Source organism: Denticeps clupeoides, unplaced genomic scaffold (genome assembly GCF_900700375.1).
Source record: "Denticeps clupeoides unplaced genomic scaffold, fDenClu1.1, whole genome shotgun sequence".
Lineage (NCBI taxonomy): Eukaryota > Metazoa > Chordata > Actinopteri > Clupeiformes > Denticipitidae > Denticeps > Denticeps clupeoides.
The window spans coordinates 13,423-30,000 of NW_021629922.1; the positions used below are offsets into that span (position 1 = coordinate 13,423).

Here is a 16,578-nt window from a genome sequence, read left to right on the forward strand (position 1 = left end):
AAAAAGGTTGGTGGTTCATGCCCACCCAGGGTAGAAAAGTGCATTTTTTCCTAGTTTAACAGCAGTTAAACTACATATGTCACATGCAAGGTCATTTCCACCCAACAGAAATGTTATTTGACATGATGCTTCTTATCTGAGCTTTTGCATGCCCAGAAGGCTTCAAATAGAAAAGGAGCATGGTCTCTGTGGCGCAATAGGTTAGCGCGTTCGGCTGTTAACCGAAAGGTTGGTGGTTCAAGCCCACCCAGGGACGTAAAGTGTCGTTCTTACAGTTTTTACTGCAATTAAACTACATATTTCTCATACTCTTTCTTTATCACCCAAAAGAAATGTTACATGACATGATGCTTCTTGTCTGAGCTTTTGCAGCCCCAGAAAGCTTCATTTAGGAAAGAAGTGTGGTCTCTGTGGCTTTATCGGTTGTTAACCAAAAACGTTGGTGGTTCATGCCCACCCAGGGTAGAAAAGTGCATTTTTTCCTAATTTAACAGCAGTTAAACTACATATGTCACATGCAAGGTCATTTCCACCCAACAGAAATGTTATTTGACATGATGCTTCTTATGTGGTGGTAGTAGTAGCCTAGTGGGTAACACACTCGCCTATGAACCAGAAGACCCGGGTTCGAATCCCACTTACTACCGTTGTGTCCCTGAGCAAGACACTTAACCCTAAGTTGCTCCAGGGGGACTGTCCCTGTAACTACTGATTGTAAGTCGCTCTGGATAAGGGCGTCTGATAAATGCTGTAAATGTAAATGTAAATCTGAGCTTTTGCATGCCTAGAAGGCTTCAAATAAGAAATTGGCATGGTCTCTGTGGTGCAATAGGTTAGCGCGTTCGGCTGTTAACCGAAAGGTTGGTGGTGCAAGCCCACCCAGGGACGTAAAGTGTCGTTCTTACGATTTTTACTGCAATTAAACTTCAAGCCCACCCAGGGACGTAAAGTGTCGTTCTTACAATTTTTACTGCAAATAAACTACATATTTCTCATACTATTTCTTTATCACCCAAAAGAAATGTTACATGACATGATGCTTCTTGTCTGAGCTTTTGCAGCCCCAGAAAGCTTCATTTAGGAAAGAAGTGTGGTCTCTGTGGCGCTATCGGTTGTTAACCAAAAAGGTTGGTGGTTCATGCCCACCCAGGGTAGAAAAGTGCATTTTTTCCTAATTTAACAGCAGTTAAACTACATATGTCACATGCAAGGTCATTTCTACCCAACAGAAATGTTATTTGACATGATGCTTCTTATCTGAGCTTTTGCATGCCCAGAAGGCTTCAAATTGAAAAGTAACATGGTCTCTGTGGCGCAATCGGTTAGCGCGTTCGGCTGTTAACCAAAAGGTTGGTGGTTCAAGCCCACCCAGGGACGTAAAGTGTCGTCCTTACGATTTTCACTGCAATTAAACTTCAAGCCCACCCAGGGACGTAAAGTGTCGTTCTTACAGTTTTTACTGCAATTAAACTACATATTTCTCATACTATTTCTTTATCACCCAAAAGAAATGTTACATGACATGATGCTTCTTGTCTGAGCTTTTGCAGCCCCAGAAAGCTTCATTTAGGAAAGAACTGTGGTCTCTGTAGCTTTATCGGTTGTTAACCAAAAAGGTGGGTGGTTCATGCCCACCCAGGGTAGAAAAGTGCATTTTTTCCTAATTTAACAGCAGTTAAACTACATATGTCACATGCAAGGTCATTTCCACCCAACAGAAATGTTATTTGACATGATGCTTCTTATCTGAGCTTTTGCATGCCCAGAAGGCTTCAAATAGAAAAGTAGCATGGTCTCAGTGGCGCAATCGGTTAACGCGTTCGGCTGTTAACCGAAAGGTTGGTGGTTCAAGCCCACCCAGGGACGTAAAGTGTCGTTTTTACGTTTTTTACTGCAATTAAACTACATATTTCTCATACTATGTCTTTATCACCCAAAAGAAATGTTACATGACATTATGCTTCTTGTCTGAGCTTTTGCAGCCCCAGAAAGCTTTATTTAGGAAAGATGTGTGGTCTCTGTGGCGCTATCGGTTGTTAACCAAAAAGGTTGGTGGTTCATGCCCACCCAGGGTAGAAAAGTGCATTTTTTCCTAATTTAACAGCAGTTAAACTACATATGTCACATGCAAGGTCATTTCCACCCAACAGAAATGTTATTTGACATGATGCTTCTTATCTGAGCTTTTGCATGCCTAGAAGGCTTCAAATAAGAAAGTAGTATGGTCTCTGTGGCGCAATAGGTTAGCGCGTTCGGCTGTTAACCGAAAGGTTGGTGGTTCAAGCCCACCCAGGGACTTAAAGTGTCGTTCTTACAATTTTTACTGCAATTAAACTACATATTTCTCATACTATTTCTTTATCACCCAAAAGAAATGTTACATGAGATGATGCTGCTTGTCTGAGCTTTTGCAGCCCCAGAAAGCTTCATTTAGGAAAGAAGTGTGGTCTCTGTGGCGCTATCGGTTGTTAACCAAAAAGGTTGGTGGTTCATGCCCACCCAGGGTAGAAAAGTACATTTTTTCCTAATTTAACAGCAGTTAAACTACATATGTCACATGCAAGGTCATTTCCACCCAACAGAAATGTTATTTGACATGATGCTTCTTATCTGAGCTTATGCATGCCTAGAAGTCTTCAAATAAGAAAGTAGTATGGTCTCTGTGGCGCAATAGGTTAGCGCGTTCGGCTGTTAACCGAAAGGTTGGTGGTTCAAGCCCACCCAGGGACGTAAAGTGTCGTTCTTACAGTTTTTACTGCAATTAAACTACATATTTCTCATACTATTTCTTTATCACCCAAAAGAAATGTTACATGACATGATGCTTCTTGTCTGAGCTTTTGCAGCCCCAGAAAGCTTCATTTAGGAAAGAAGTGTGGTCTCTGTGGCTTTATCGGTTGTTAACCAAAAAGGTTGGTGGTTCATGCCCACCCAGGGTAGAAAAGTGCATTTTTTCCTAGTTTAACAGCAGTTAAACTACATATGTCACATGCAAGGTCATTTCCACCCAACAGAAATGTTATTTGACATGATGCTTCTTATCTGAGCTTTTGCATGCCCAGAAGGCTTCAAATAGAAAAGTAGCATGGTCTCTGTGGCGCAATCGGCTGTTAACCGAAAGGTTGGTGGTTCAAGCCCACCCAGGGACGTAAAGTGTCGTTCTTACGATTTTTACTGCAATTAAACTTCAAGCCCACCCAGGGACGTAAAGTGTCGTTCTTACAATTTTTACTGCAAATAAACTACATATGTCTCATACTATTTCTTTATCACCCAAAAGAAATGTTACATGACATGATGCTTCTTGTCTGAGCTTTTGCAGCCCCAGAAAGCTTCATTTAGGAAAGAAGTGTGGTCTCTGTGGCGCTATCGGTTGTTAACCAAAAAGGTTGGTGGTTCATGCCCACCCAGGGTAGAAAAGTGCATTTTTTCCTAGTTTAACAGCAGTTAAACTACATATGTCACATGCAAGGTCATTTCCACCCAACAGAAATGTTATTTGACATGATGCTTCTTATCTGAGCTTTTGCATGCCCAGAAGGCTTCAAATAGAAAAGTAGCATGGTCTCTGTGGCGCAATAGGTTAGCGCGTTCGGCTGTTAACCGAAAGGTTGGTGGTTCAAGCCCACCCAGGGACGTAAAGTGTCGTTCTTACAGTTTTTACTGCAATTAAACTACATATTTCTCATACTATTTCTTTATCACCCAAAAGAAATGTTACATGACATGATGCTTCTTGTCTGAGCTTTTGCAGCCCCAGAAAGCTTCATTTAGGAAAGAAGTGTGGTCTCTGTGGCTTTATCGGTTGTTAACCAAAAAGGTTGGTGGTTCATGCCCACCCAGGGTAGAAAAGTGCATTTTTTCCTAATTTAACAGCAGTTAAACTACATATGTCACATGCAAGGTCATTTCCACCCAACAGAAATGTTATTTGACATGATGCTTCTTATCTGAGCTTTTGCATGCCTAGAAGGCTTCAAATAAGAAATTGGCATGGTCTCTGTGGCGCAATAGGTTAGCGCGTTCGGCTGTTAACCGAAAGGTTGGTGGTTCAAGCCCACCCAGGGACGTAAAGTGTCGTTCTTACAGTTTTTACTGCAATTAAACTACATATTTCTCATACTATTTCTTTATCACCCAAAAGAAATGTTACATGACATGATGCTTCTTGTCTGAGCTTTTGCAGCCCCAGAAAGCTTCATTTAGGAAAGAAGTGTGGTCTCTGTGGCTTTATCGGTTGTTAACCAAAAAGGTTGGTGGTTCATGCCCACCCAGGGTAGAAAAGTGCATTTTTTCCTAATTTAACAGCAGTTAAACTACATATGTCACATGCAAGGTCATTTCCACCCAACAGAAATGTTATTTGACATGATGCTTCTTATCTGAGCTTTTGCATGCCCAGAAGGCTTCAAATAGAAAAGTAGCATGGTCTCTGTGGCGCAATAGGTTAGCGCGTTCGGCTGTTAACCGAAAGGTTGGTGGTTCAAGCCCACCCAGGGACGTAAAGTGTCGTTCTTACAGTTTTTACTGCAATTAAACTACATATTTCTCATACTATTTCTTTATCACCCAAAAGAAATGTTACATGACATGATGCTTCTTGTCTGAGCTTTTGCAGCCCCAGAAAGCTTCATTTAGGAAAGAAGTGTGGTCTCTGTGGCTTTATCGGTTGTTAACCAAAAAGGTTGGTGGTTCATGCCCACCCAGGGTAGAAAAGTGCATTTTTTCCTAATTTAACAGCAGTTAAACTACATATGTCACATGCAAGGTCATTTCCACCCAACAGAAATGTTATTGACATGATGCTTCTTATCTGAGCTTTTGCATGCCCAGAAGGCTTCAAATAGAAAAGTAGCATGGTCTCTGTGGCGCAATCGGTTAACGCGTTCGGCTGTTAACCGAAAGGTTGGTGGTTCAAGCCCACCCAGGGACTTAAAGTGTCGTTCTTACAATTTTTACTGCAATTAAACTACATATTTCTCATACTATTTCTTTATCACCCAAAAGAAATGTTACATGAGATGATGCTGCTTGTCTGAGCTTTTGCAGCCCCAGAAAGCTTCATTTTGGAAAGAAGTGTGGTCTCTGTGGCGCTATCGGTTGTTAACCAAAAAGGTTGGTGGTTCATGCCCACCCAGGGTAGAAAAGTACATTTTTTCCTAATTTAACAGCAGTTAAACTACATATGTCACATGCAAGGTCATTTCCACCCAACAGAAATGTTATTTGACATGATGCTTCTTATCTGAGCTTATGCATGCCTAGAAGTCTTCAAAGAAGAAAGTAGTATGGTCTCTGTGGCGCAATAGGTTAGCGCGTTCGGCTGTTAACCGAAAGGTTGGTGGTTCAAGCCCACCCAGGGACGTAAAGTGTCTTTGTTGCCATTTTTTATTTAGTTAAACTACATATGTCTCATACTATTTCTTTATCACCCAAAAGAAATGTTACATGACATGATGCTTCTTGTCTGAGCTTTTGCAGCCCCAGAAAGCTTCATTTAGGAAAGAAGTGTGGTCTCTGTGGCTTTATCGGTTGTTAACCAAAAAGGTTGGTGGTTCATGCCCACTCAGGGTAGAAAAGTGCATTTTTTCCTAGTTTAACAGCAGTTAAACTACATATGTCACATGCAAGGTCATTTCCACCCAAGAGAAATGTTATTTGACATGATGCTTCTTATCTGAGCTTTTGCATGCCCAGAAGGCTTCAAATAGAAAAGTAGCATGGTCTCTGTGGCGCAATAGGTTAGCGCGTTCGGCTGTTAACCGAAAGGTTGGTGGTGCAAGCCCACCCAGGGGCGTAAAGTGTCGTTCTTACGATTTTTACTGCAATTAAACTTCAAGCCCACCCAGGGACGTAAAGTGTCGTTCTTACATTTTTTACTGCAATTAAACTACATATTTCTCATACTATTTCTTTATCACCCAAAAGAAATGTTACATGACATGATGCTTCTTGTCTGAGCTTTTGCAGCCCCAGAAAGCTTCATTTAGGAAAGAAGTGTGGTCTCTGTGGCGCTATCGGTTGTTAACCAAAAAGGTTGGTGGTTCATGCCCACCCAGGGTAGAAAAGTGCATTTTTTCCTAATTTAACAGCAGTTAAACTAGATATGTCACATGCAAGGTCATTTCCACCCAACAGAAATGTTATTTGACATGATGCTTCTTATCTGAGCTTTTGCATGCCCTAGAAGGCTTCAAATAGAAAAGTAGTATGGTCTCTGTGGCGCAATAGGTTAGCGCGTTCGGCTGTTAACCGAAAGGTTGGTGGTTCAAGCCCACCCAGGGACGTAAAGTGTCGTTCTTACGTTTTTTACTGCAATTAAACTACATATTTCTCATACTATGTCTTTATCACCCAAAAGAAATGTTACATGACATTATGCTTCTTGTCTGAGCTTTTGCAGCCCCAGAAAGCTTTATTTAGGAAAGATGTGTGGTCTCTGTGGCGCTATCGGTTGTTAACCAAAAAGGTTGGTGGTTCATGCCCACCCAGGGTAGAAAAGTGCATTTTTTCCTAATTTAACAGCAGTTAAACTAGATATGTCACATGCAAGGTCATTTCCACCCAACAGAAATGTTATTTGACATGATGCTTCTAATCTGAGCTTTTGCATGCCTAGAAGGCTTCAAATAAGAAAGTAGTACGGTCTCTGTGGCGCAATAGGTTAGCGCGTTCGGCTGTTAACCGAAAGGTTGGTGGTTCAAGCCCACCCAGGGACGTAAAGTGTCTCTGTTGCCGTTTTTTATTCAGTTAAACTACATATGTCTCATGCAAGGTCTTTCCCACCCAACAGAAATGTTATATGACATGATGCTTCTTATCTGAGCTTTTGCATGCCCAGAAGGCTTCATATAGCAAAATTACATGGTCTCTGTGGTGCAATCGGTTAGCGCGTTCGGCTGTTAACCGAAAGGTTGGTGGTTCAAGCCCACCCAGGGACTTAAAGTGTCGTTCTTACAATTTTTACTGCAATTAAACTACATATTTCTCATACTATTTCTTTATCACCCAAAAGAAATGTTACATGAGATGATGCTGCTTGTCTGAGCTTTTGCAGCCCCAGAAAGCTTCATTTTGGAAAGAAGTGTGGTCTCTGTGGCGCTATCGGTTGTTAACCAAAAAGGTTGGTGGTTCATGCCCACCCAGGGTAGAAAAGTACATTTTTTCCTAATTTAACAGCAGTTAAACTACATATGTCACATGCAAGGTCATTTCCACCCAACAGAAATGTTATTTGACATGATGCTTCTTATCTGAGCTTATGCATGCCTAGAAGTCTTCAAAGAAGAAAGTAGTATGGTCTCTGTGGCGCAATAGGTTAGCGCGTTCGGCTGTTAACCGAAAGGTTGGTGGTTCAAGCCCACCCAGGGACGTAAAGTGTCGTTCTTACAGTTTTTACTGCAATTAAACTACATATTTCTCATACTATTTCTTTATCACCCAAAAGAAATGTTACATGACATGATGCTTCTTGTCTGAGCTTTTGCAGCCCAGAAAGCTTCATTTAGGAAAGAAGTGTGGTCTCTGTGGCTTTATCGGTTGTTAACCAAAAACGTTGGTGGTTCATGCCCACCCAGGGTAGAAAAGTGCATTTTTTCCTAATTTAACAGCAGTTAAACTACATATGTCACATGCAAGGTCATTTCCACCCAACAGAAATGTTATTTGACATGATGCTTCTTATCTGAGCTTTTGCATGCCTAGAAGGCTTCAAATAAGAAATTGGCATGGTCTCTGTGGTGCAATAGGTTAGCGCGTTCGGCTGTTAACCGAAAGGTTGGTGGTGCAAGCCCACCCAGGGACGTAAAGTGTCGTTCTTACGATTTTTACTGCAATTAAACTTCAAGCCCACCCAGGGACGTAAAGTGTCGTTCTTACAATTATTACTGCAAATAAACTACATATTTCTCATACTATTTCTTTATCACCCAAAAGAAATGTTACATGACATGATGCTTCTTGTCTGAGCTTTTGCAGCCCCAGAAAGCTTCATTTAGGAAAGAAGTGTGGTCTCTGTGGCGCTATCGGTTGTTAACCAAAAAGGTTGGTGGTTCATGCCCACCCAGGGTAGAAAAGTGCATTTTTTCCTAATTTAACAGCAGTTAAACTACATATGTCACATGCAAGGTCATTTCTACCCAACAGAAATGTTATTTGACATGATGCTTCTTATCTGAGCTTTTGCATGCCCAGAAGGCTTCAAATAGAAAAGTAACATGGTCTCTGTGGCGCAATCGGTTAGCGCGTTCGGCTGTTAACCAAAAGGTTGGTGGTTCAAGCCCACCCAGGGACGTAAAGTGTCGTCCTTACGATTTTCACTGCAATTAAACTTCAAGCCCACCCAGGGACGTAAAGTGTCGTTCTTACAGTTTTTACTGCAATTAAACTACATATTTCTCATACTATGTCTTTATCACCCAAAAGAAATGTTACATGACATTATGCTTCTTGTCTGAGCTTTTGCAGCCCCAGAAAGCTTCATTTAGGAAAGAATGTGTGGTCTCTGTGGCGCTATCGGTTGTTAACCAAAAAGGTTGGTGGTTCATGCCCACCCAGGGTAGAAAAGTGCATTTTTTCCTAATTTAACAGCAGTTAAACTAGATATGTCACATGCAAGGTCATTTCCACCCAACAGAAATGTTATTTGACATGATGCTTCTTATCTGAGCTTTTGCATGCCTAGAAGGCTTCAAATAAGAAAGTAGTATGGTCTCTGTGGCGCAATAGGTTAGCGCGTTCGGCTGTTAACCGAAAGGTTGGTGGTTCAAGCCCACCCAGGGACGTAAAGTGTCGTTCTTACAATTTTTACTGCAATTAAACTACATATTTCTCATACTATTTCTTTATCACCCAAAAGAAATGTTACATGACATGATGCTTCTTGTCTGAGCTTTTGCAGCCCCAGAAAGCTTCATTTAGGAAAGAAGTGTGGTCTCTGTGGCGCTATCGGTTGTTAACCAAAAAGGTTGGTGGTTCATGCCCACCCAGGGTAGAAAAGTACATTTTTTCCTAATTTAACAGCAGTTAAACTACATATGTCACATGCAAGGTCATTTCCACCCAACAGAAATGTTATTTGACATGATGCTTCTTATCTGAGCTTATGCATGCCTAGAAGTCTTCAAAGAAGAAAGTAGTATGGTCTCTGTGGCGCAATAGGTTAGCGCGTTCGGCTGTTAACCGAAAGGTTGGTGGTTCAAGCCCACCCAGGGACGTAAAGTGTCTTTGTTGCCATTTTTTATTTAGTTAAACTACATATGTCTCATACTATTTCTTTATCACCCAAAAGAAATGTTACATGACATGATGCTTCTTGTCTGAGCTTTTGCAGCCCCAGAAAGCTTCATTTAGGAAAGAAGTGTGGTCTCTGTGGCTTTATCGGTTGTTAACCAAAAAGGTTGGTGGTTCATGCCCACCCAGGGTAGAAAAGTGCATTTTTTCCTAGTTTAACAGCAGTTAAACTACATATGTCACATGCAAGGTCATTTCCACCCAACAGAAATGTTATTTGACATGATGCTTCTTATCTGAGCTTTTGCATGCCCAGAAGGCTTCAAATAGAAAAGTAGCATGGTCTCTGTGGCGCAATAGGTTAGCGCGTTCGGCTGTTAACCGAAAGGTTGGTGGTGCAAGCCCACCCAGGGGCGTAAAGTGTCGTTCTTACGATTTTTACTGCAATTAAACTTCAAGCCCACCCAGGGACGTAAAGTGTCGTTCTTACATTTTTTACTGCAATTAAACTACATATTTCTCATACTATTTCTTTATCACCCAAAAGAAATGTTACATGACATGATGCTTCTTGTCTGAGCTTTTGCAGCCCCAGAAAGCTTCATTTAGGAAAGAAGTGTGGTCTCTGTGGCGCTATCGGTTGTTAACCAAAAAGGTTGGTGGTTCATGCCCACCCAGGGTAGAAAAGTGCATTTTTTCCTAATTTAACAGCAGTTAAACTAGATATGTCACATGCAAGGTCATTTCCACCCAACAGAAATGTTATTTGACATGATGCTTCAAATCTGAGCTTTTGCATGCCTAGAAGGCTTCAAATAAGAAAGTAGTATGGTCTCTGTGGCGCAATAGGTTAGCGCGTTCGGCTGTTAACCGAAAGGTTGGTGGTTCAAGCCCACCCAGGGACGTAAAGTGTCTCTGTTGCCGTTTTTTATTCAGTTAAACTACATATGTCTCATGCAAGGTCTTTCCCACCCAACAGAAATGTTATATGACATGATGCTTCTTATCTGAGCTTTTGCATGCCCAGAAGGCTTCATATAGCAAAATTACATGGTCTCTGTGGTGCAATCGGTTAGCGCGTTCGGCTGTTAACCGAAAGGTTGGTGGTTCAAGCCCACCCAGGGACTTAAAGTGTCGTTCTTACAATTTTTACTGCAATTAAACTACATATTTCTCATACTATTTCTTTATCACCCAAAAGAAATGTTACATGACATGATGCTGCTTGTCTGAGCTTTTGCAGCCCCAGAAAGCTTCATTTAGGAAAGAAGTGTGGTCTCTGTGGCGCTATCGGTTGTTAACCAAAAAGGTTGGTGGTTCATGCCCACCCAGGGTAGAAAAGTGCATTTTTTCCTAATTTAACAGCAGTTAAACTACATATGTCACATGCAAGGTCATTTCCACCCAACAGAAATGTTATTTGACATGATGCTTCTTATCTGAGCTTTTGCATGCCTAGAAGGCTTCAAATAAGAAAGTAGTATGGTCTCTGTGGCGCAATAGGTTAGCGCGTTCGGCTGTTAACCGAAAGGTTGGTGGTTCAAGCCCACCCAGGGACGTAAAGTGTCTTTGTTGCCATTTTTTATTTAGTTAAACTACATATGTCTCATACTATTTCTTTATCACCCAAAAGAAATGTTACATGACATGATGCTTCTTGTCTGAGCTTTTGCAGCCCCAGAAAGCTTCATTTAGGAAAGAAGTGTGGTCTCTGTGGCTTTATCGGTTGTTAACCAAAAAGGTTGGTGGTTCATGCCCACCCAGGGTAGAAAAGTGCATTTTTTCCTAGTTTAACAGCAGTTAAACTACATATGTCACATGCAAGGTCATTTCCACCCAACAGAAATGTTATTTGACATGATGCTTCTTATCTGAGCTTTTGCATGCCCAGAAGGCTTCAAATAGAAAAGGAGCATGGTCTCTGTGGCGCAATAGGTTAGCGCGTTCGGCTGTTAACCGAAAGGTTGGTGGTGCAAGCCCACCCAGGGGCGTAAAGTGTCGTTCTTACGATTTTTACTGCAATTAAACTTCAAGCCCACCCAGGGACGTAAAGTGTCGTTCTTACATTTTTTACTGCAATTAAACTACATATTTCTCATACTATTTCTTTATCACCCAAAAGAAATGTTACATGACATGATGCTTCTTGTCTGAGCTTTTGCAGCCCCAGAAAGCTTCATTTAGGAAAGAAGTGTGGTCTCTGTGGCGCTATCGGTTGTTAACCAAAAAGGTTGGTGGTTCATGCCCACCCAGGGTAGAAAAGTGCATTTTTTCCTAATTTAACAGCAGTTAAACTAGATATGTCACATGCAAGGTCATTTCCACCCAACAGAAATGTTATTTGACATGATGCTTCTAATCTGAGCTTTTGCATGCCTAGAAGGCTTCAAATAAGAAAGTAGCATGGTCTCTGTGGAGCAATAGGTTAGCGCGTTCGGCTGTTAACCGAAAGGTTGGTGGTTCAAGCCCACCCAGGGACGTAAAGTGTCTCTGTTGCCGTTTTTTATTCAGTTAAACTACATATGTCTCATGCAAGGTCTTTCCCACCCAACAGAAATGTTATATGACATGATGCTTCTTATCTGAGCTTTTGCATGCCCAGAAGGCTTCATATAGCAAAATTACATGGTCTCTGTGGTGCAATCGGTTAGCGCGTTCGGCTGTTAACCGACAGGTTGGTGGTTCAAGCCCACCCAGGGTAGAAAAGTACATTTTTTCCTAATTTAACAGCAGTTAAACTACATATGTCACATGCAAGGTCATTTCTACCCAACAGAAATGTTATTTGACATGATGCTTCTTATCTGAGCTTTTGCATGCCCAGAAGGCTTCAAATAGAAAAGTAGTATGGTCTCTGTGGCGCAATCGGTTAGCGTGTTCGGCTGTTAACCGAAAGGTTGGTGGTTCAAGCCCACCCAGGGACGTAAAGTGTCGTCCTTACGATTTTTACTGCAATTAAACTTCAAGCCCACCCAGGGACGTAAAGTGTCGTTCTTACAGTTTTTACTGCAATTAAACTACATATTTCTCATACTATTTCTTTATCACCCAAAAGAAATGTTACTTGACATGATGCTTCTTGTCTGAGCTTTTGCAGCCCCAGAAAGCTTCATTTAGGAAAGAAGTGTGGTCTCTGTAGCTTTATCGGTTGTTAACCAAAAAGGTTGGTGGTTCATGCCCACCCAGGGTAGAAAAGTGCATTTTTTCCTAATTTAACAGCAGTTAAACTACATATGTCACATGCAAGGTCATTTCCACCCAACAGAAATGTTATTTGACATGATGCTTCTTATCTGAGCTTTTGCATGCCCAGAAGGCTTCAAATAGAAAAGTAGCATGGTCTCTGTGGCGCAATCGGTTAGCGCGTTCGGCTGTTAACCGAAAGGTTGGTGGTTCAAGCCCACCCAGGGACGTAAAGTGTCTTTGTTGCCATTTTTTACTGCAGTTAAACTACATATGTCTCATACTATTTCTTTATCACCCAAAAGAAATGTTACATGACATGATGCTTCTTGTCTGAGCTTTTGCAGCCCCAGAAAGCTTCATTTAGGAAAGAAGTGTGGTCTCTGTGGCTTTATCGGTTGTTAACCAAAAAGGTTGGTGGTTCATGCCCACCCAGGGTAGAAAAGTGCATTTTTTCCTAGTTTAACAGCAGTTAAACTACATATGTCACATGCAGGGTCATTTCCACCCAACAGAAATGTTATTTGACATGATGCTTCTTATCTGAGCTTTTGCATGCCCAGAAGGCTTCAAATAGAAAAGTAGCATGGTCTCTGTGGCGCAATAGGTTAGCGCGTTCGGCTGTTAACCGAAAGGTTGGTGGTGCAAGCCCACCCATGGGCGTAAAGTGTCGTTCTTACGATTTTTACTGCAATTAAACTTCAAGCCCACCCAGGGACGTAAAGTGTCGTTCTTACAATTTTTACTGCAATTAAACTACATATTTCTCATACTATTTCTTTATCACCCAAAAGAAATGTTACATGACATGATGCTTCTTGTCTGAGCTTTTGCAGCCCCAGAAAGCTTCATTTAGGAAAGAAGTGTGGTCTCTGTGGCGCTATCGGTTGTTAACCAAAAAGGTTGGTGGTTCATGCCCACCCAGGGTAGAAAAGTGCATTTTTTCCTAATTTAACAGCAGTTAAACTAGATATGTCACATGCAAGGTCATTTCCACCCAACAGAAATGTTATTTGACATGATGCTTCTAATCTGAGCTTTTGCATGCCTAGAAGGCTTCAAATAAGAAAGTAGTATGGTCTCTGTGGCGCAATAGGTTAGCGCGTTCGGCTGTTAACCGAAAGGTTGGTGGTTCAAGCCCACCCAGGGACGTAAAGTATCGTTCTTACGGTTTTTACTGCAATTAAACTACATATTTCTCATACTATGTCTTTATCACCCAAAAGAAATGTTACATGACATTATGCTTCTTGTCTGAGCTTTTGCAGCCCCAGAAAGCTTTATTTAGGAAAGATGTGTGGTCTCTGTGGCGCTATCGGTTGTTAACCAAAAAGGTTGGTGGTTCATGCCCACCCAGGGTAGAAAAGTGCATTTTTTCCTAATTTAACAGCAGTTAAACTAGATATGTCACATGCAAGGTCATTTCCACCCAACAGAAATGTTATTTGACATGATGCTTCTTATCTGAGCTTTTGCATGCCTAGAAGGCTTCAAATAAGAAAGTAGTATGGTCTCTGTGGCGCAATCGGTTAGCGCGTTCGGCTGTTAACCGAAAGGTTGGTGGTTCAAGCCCACCCAGGGACGTAAAGTGTCTCTGTTGCCGTTTTTTGTTCAGTTAAACTACATATGTCTCATGCAAGGTCTTTCCCACCCAACAGAAATGTTATATGACATGATGCTTCTTATCTGAGCTTTTGCATGCCCAGAAGGCTTCATATAGCAAAATTACATGGTCTCTGTGGTGCAATCGGTTAGCGCGTTCGGCTGTTAACCGAAAGGTTGGTGGTTCAAGCCCACCCAGGGACGTAAAGTGTCGTTCTTACATTTTTTACTGCAATTAAACTACATATTTCTCATACTATTTCTTTATCACCCAAAAGAAATGTTACATGACATGATGCTTCTTGTCTGAGCTTTTGCAGCCCCAGAAAGCTTCATTTAGGAAAGAAGTGTGGTCTCTGTGGCGCTATCGGTTGTTAACCAAAAAGGTTGGTGGTTCATGCCCACCCAGGGTAGAAAAGTGCATTTTTTCCTAATTTAACAGCAGTTAAACTAGATATGTCACATGCAAGGTCATTTCCACCCAACAGAAATGTTATTTGACATGATGCTTCTAATCTGAGCTTTTGCATGCCTAGAAGGCTTCAAATAAGAAAGTAGTATGGTCTCTGTGGAGCAATAGGTTAGCGCGTTCGGCTGTTAACCGAAAGGTTGGTGGTTCAAGCCCACCCAGGGACGTAAAGTGTCTCTGTTGCCGTTTTTTATTCAGTTAAACTACATATGTCTCATGCAAGGTCTTTCCCACCCAACAGAAATGTTATATGACATGATGCTTCTTATCTGAGCTTTTGCATGCCCAGAAGGCTTCATATAGCAAAATTACATGGTCTCTGTGGTGCAATCGGTTAGCGCGTTCGGCTGTTAACCGACAGGTTGGTGGTTCAAGCCCACCCAGGGTAGAAAAGTACATTTTATCCTAATTTAACAGCAGTTAAACTACATATGTCACATGCAAGGTCATTTCTACCCAACAGAAATGTTATTTGACATGATGCTTCTTATCTGAGCTTTTGCATGCCCAGAAGGCTTCAAATAGAAAAGTAACATGGTCTCTGTGGCGCAATCGGTTAGCGTGTTCGGCTGTTAACCGAAAGGTTGGTGGTTCAAGCCCACCCAGGGACGTAAAGTGTCGTCCTTACGATTTTTACTGCAATTAAACTTCAAGCCCACCCAGGGACGTAAAGTGTCGTTCTTACAGTTTTTACTGCAATTAAACTACATATTTCTCATACTATTTCTTTATCACCCAAAAGAAATGTTACTTGACATGATGCTTCTTGTCTGAGCTTTTGCAGCCCCAGAAAGCTTCATTTAGGAAAGAAGTGTGGTCTCTGTAGCTTTATCGGTTGTTAACCAAAAAGGTTGGTGGTTCATGCCCACCCAGGGTAGAAAAGTGCATTTTTTCCTAATTTAACAGCAGTTAAACTACATATGTCACATGCAAGGTCATTTCCACCCAACAGAAATGTTATTTGACATGATGCTTCTTATCTGAGCTTTTGCATGCCCAGAAGGCTTCAAATAGAAAAGTAGCATGGTCTCTGTGGCGCAATCGGTTAGCGCGTTCGGCTGTTAACCGAAAGGTTGGTGGTTCAAGCCCACCCAGGGACGTAAAGTGTCTTTGTTGCCATTTTTTATTCAGTTAAACTACATATGTCTCATACTATTTCTTTATCACCCAAAAGAAATGTTACATGACATGATGCTTCTTGTCTGAGCTTTTGCAGCCCCAGAAAGCTTCATTTAGGAAAGAAGTGTGGTCTCTGTGGCTTTATCGGTTGTTAACCAAAAAGGTTGGTGGTTCATGCCCACCCAGGGTAGAAAAGTGCATTTTTTCCTAGTTTAACAGCAGTTAAACTACATATGTCACATGCAAGGTCATTTCCACCCAACAGAAATGTTATTTGACATGATGCTTCTTATCTGAGCTTTTGCATGCCCAGAAGGCTTCAAATAGAAAAGTAGCATGGTCTCTGTGGCGCAATAGGTTAGCGCGTTCGGCTGTTAACCGAAAGGTTGGTGGTGCAAGCCCACCCATGGGCGTAAAGTGTCGTTCTTACGATTTTTACTGCAATTAAACTTCAAGCCCACCCAGGGACGTAAAGTGTCGTTCTTACAATTTTTACTGCAATTAAACTACATATTTCTCATACTATTTCTTTATCACCCAAAAGAAATGTTACATGACATGATGCTTCTTGTCTGAGCTTTTGCAGCCCCAGAAAGCTTCATTTAGGAAAGAAGTGTGGTCTCTGTGGCGCTATCGGTTGTTAACCAAAAAGGTTGGTGGTTCATGCCCACCCAGGGTAGAAAAGTGCATTTTTTCCTAATTTAACAGCAGTTAAACTAGATATGTCACATGCAAGGTCATTTCCACCCAACAGAAATGTTATTTGACATGATGCTTCAAATCTGAGCTTTTGCATGCCTAGAAGGCTTCAAATAAGAAAGTAGTATGGTCTCTGTGGCGCAATAGGTTAGCGCGTTCGGCTGTTAACCGAAAGGTTGGTGGTTCAAGCCCACCCAGGGACGTAAAGTATCGTTCTTACGGTTTTTACTGCAATTAAACTACATATTTCTCATACTATGTCTTTATCACCCAAA

At 41.5% G+C, this 16,578-nt stretch overlaps 5 non-coding genes across 5 annotated transcripts; all 5 read left to right on the forward strand.

Annotated features, from left to right (window-relative positions):
* The first annotated feature begins 12,081 nt into the window (after positions 1-12,081).
* trnan-guu (transfer RNA asparagine (anticodon GUU)) lies at positions 12,082-12,155 on the forward strand. The gene has a single exon. It is a non-coding gene; the product is annotated as a tRNA-Asn (tRNA).
* A 415-nt stretch (positions 12,156-12,570) lies between these two features.
* Positions 12,571-12,644, forward strand: trnan-guu (transfer RNA asparagine (anticodon GUU)). Its single transcript has one exon. It is a non-coding gene; the product is annotated as a tRNA-Asn (tRNA).
* A 1,280-nt stretch (positions 12,645-13,924) lies between these two features.
* trnan-guu (transfer RNA asparagine (anticodon GUU)) lies at positions 13,925-13,998 on the forward strand. Its single transcript has one exon. It is a non-coding gene; the product is annotated as a tRNA-Asn (tRNA).
* Positions 13,999-15,022: 1,024 nt separating this feature from the next.
* Positions 15,023-15,096, forward strand: trnan-guu (transfer RNA asparagine (anticodon GUU)). Its single transcript has one exon. It is a non-coding gene; the product is annotated as a tRNA-Asn (tRNA).
* A 415-nt stretch (positions 15,097-15,511) lies between these two features.
* On the forward strand, positions 15,512-15,585 carry trnan-guu (transfer RNA asparagine (anticodon GUU)). Its single transcript has one exon. It is a non-coding gene; the product is annotated as a tRNA-Asn (tRNA).
* The last annotated feature ends 993 nt before the right edge of the window (positions 15,586-16,578 follow it).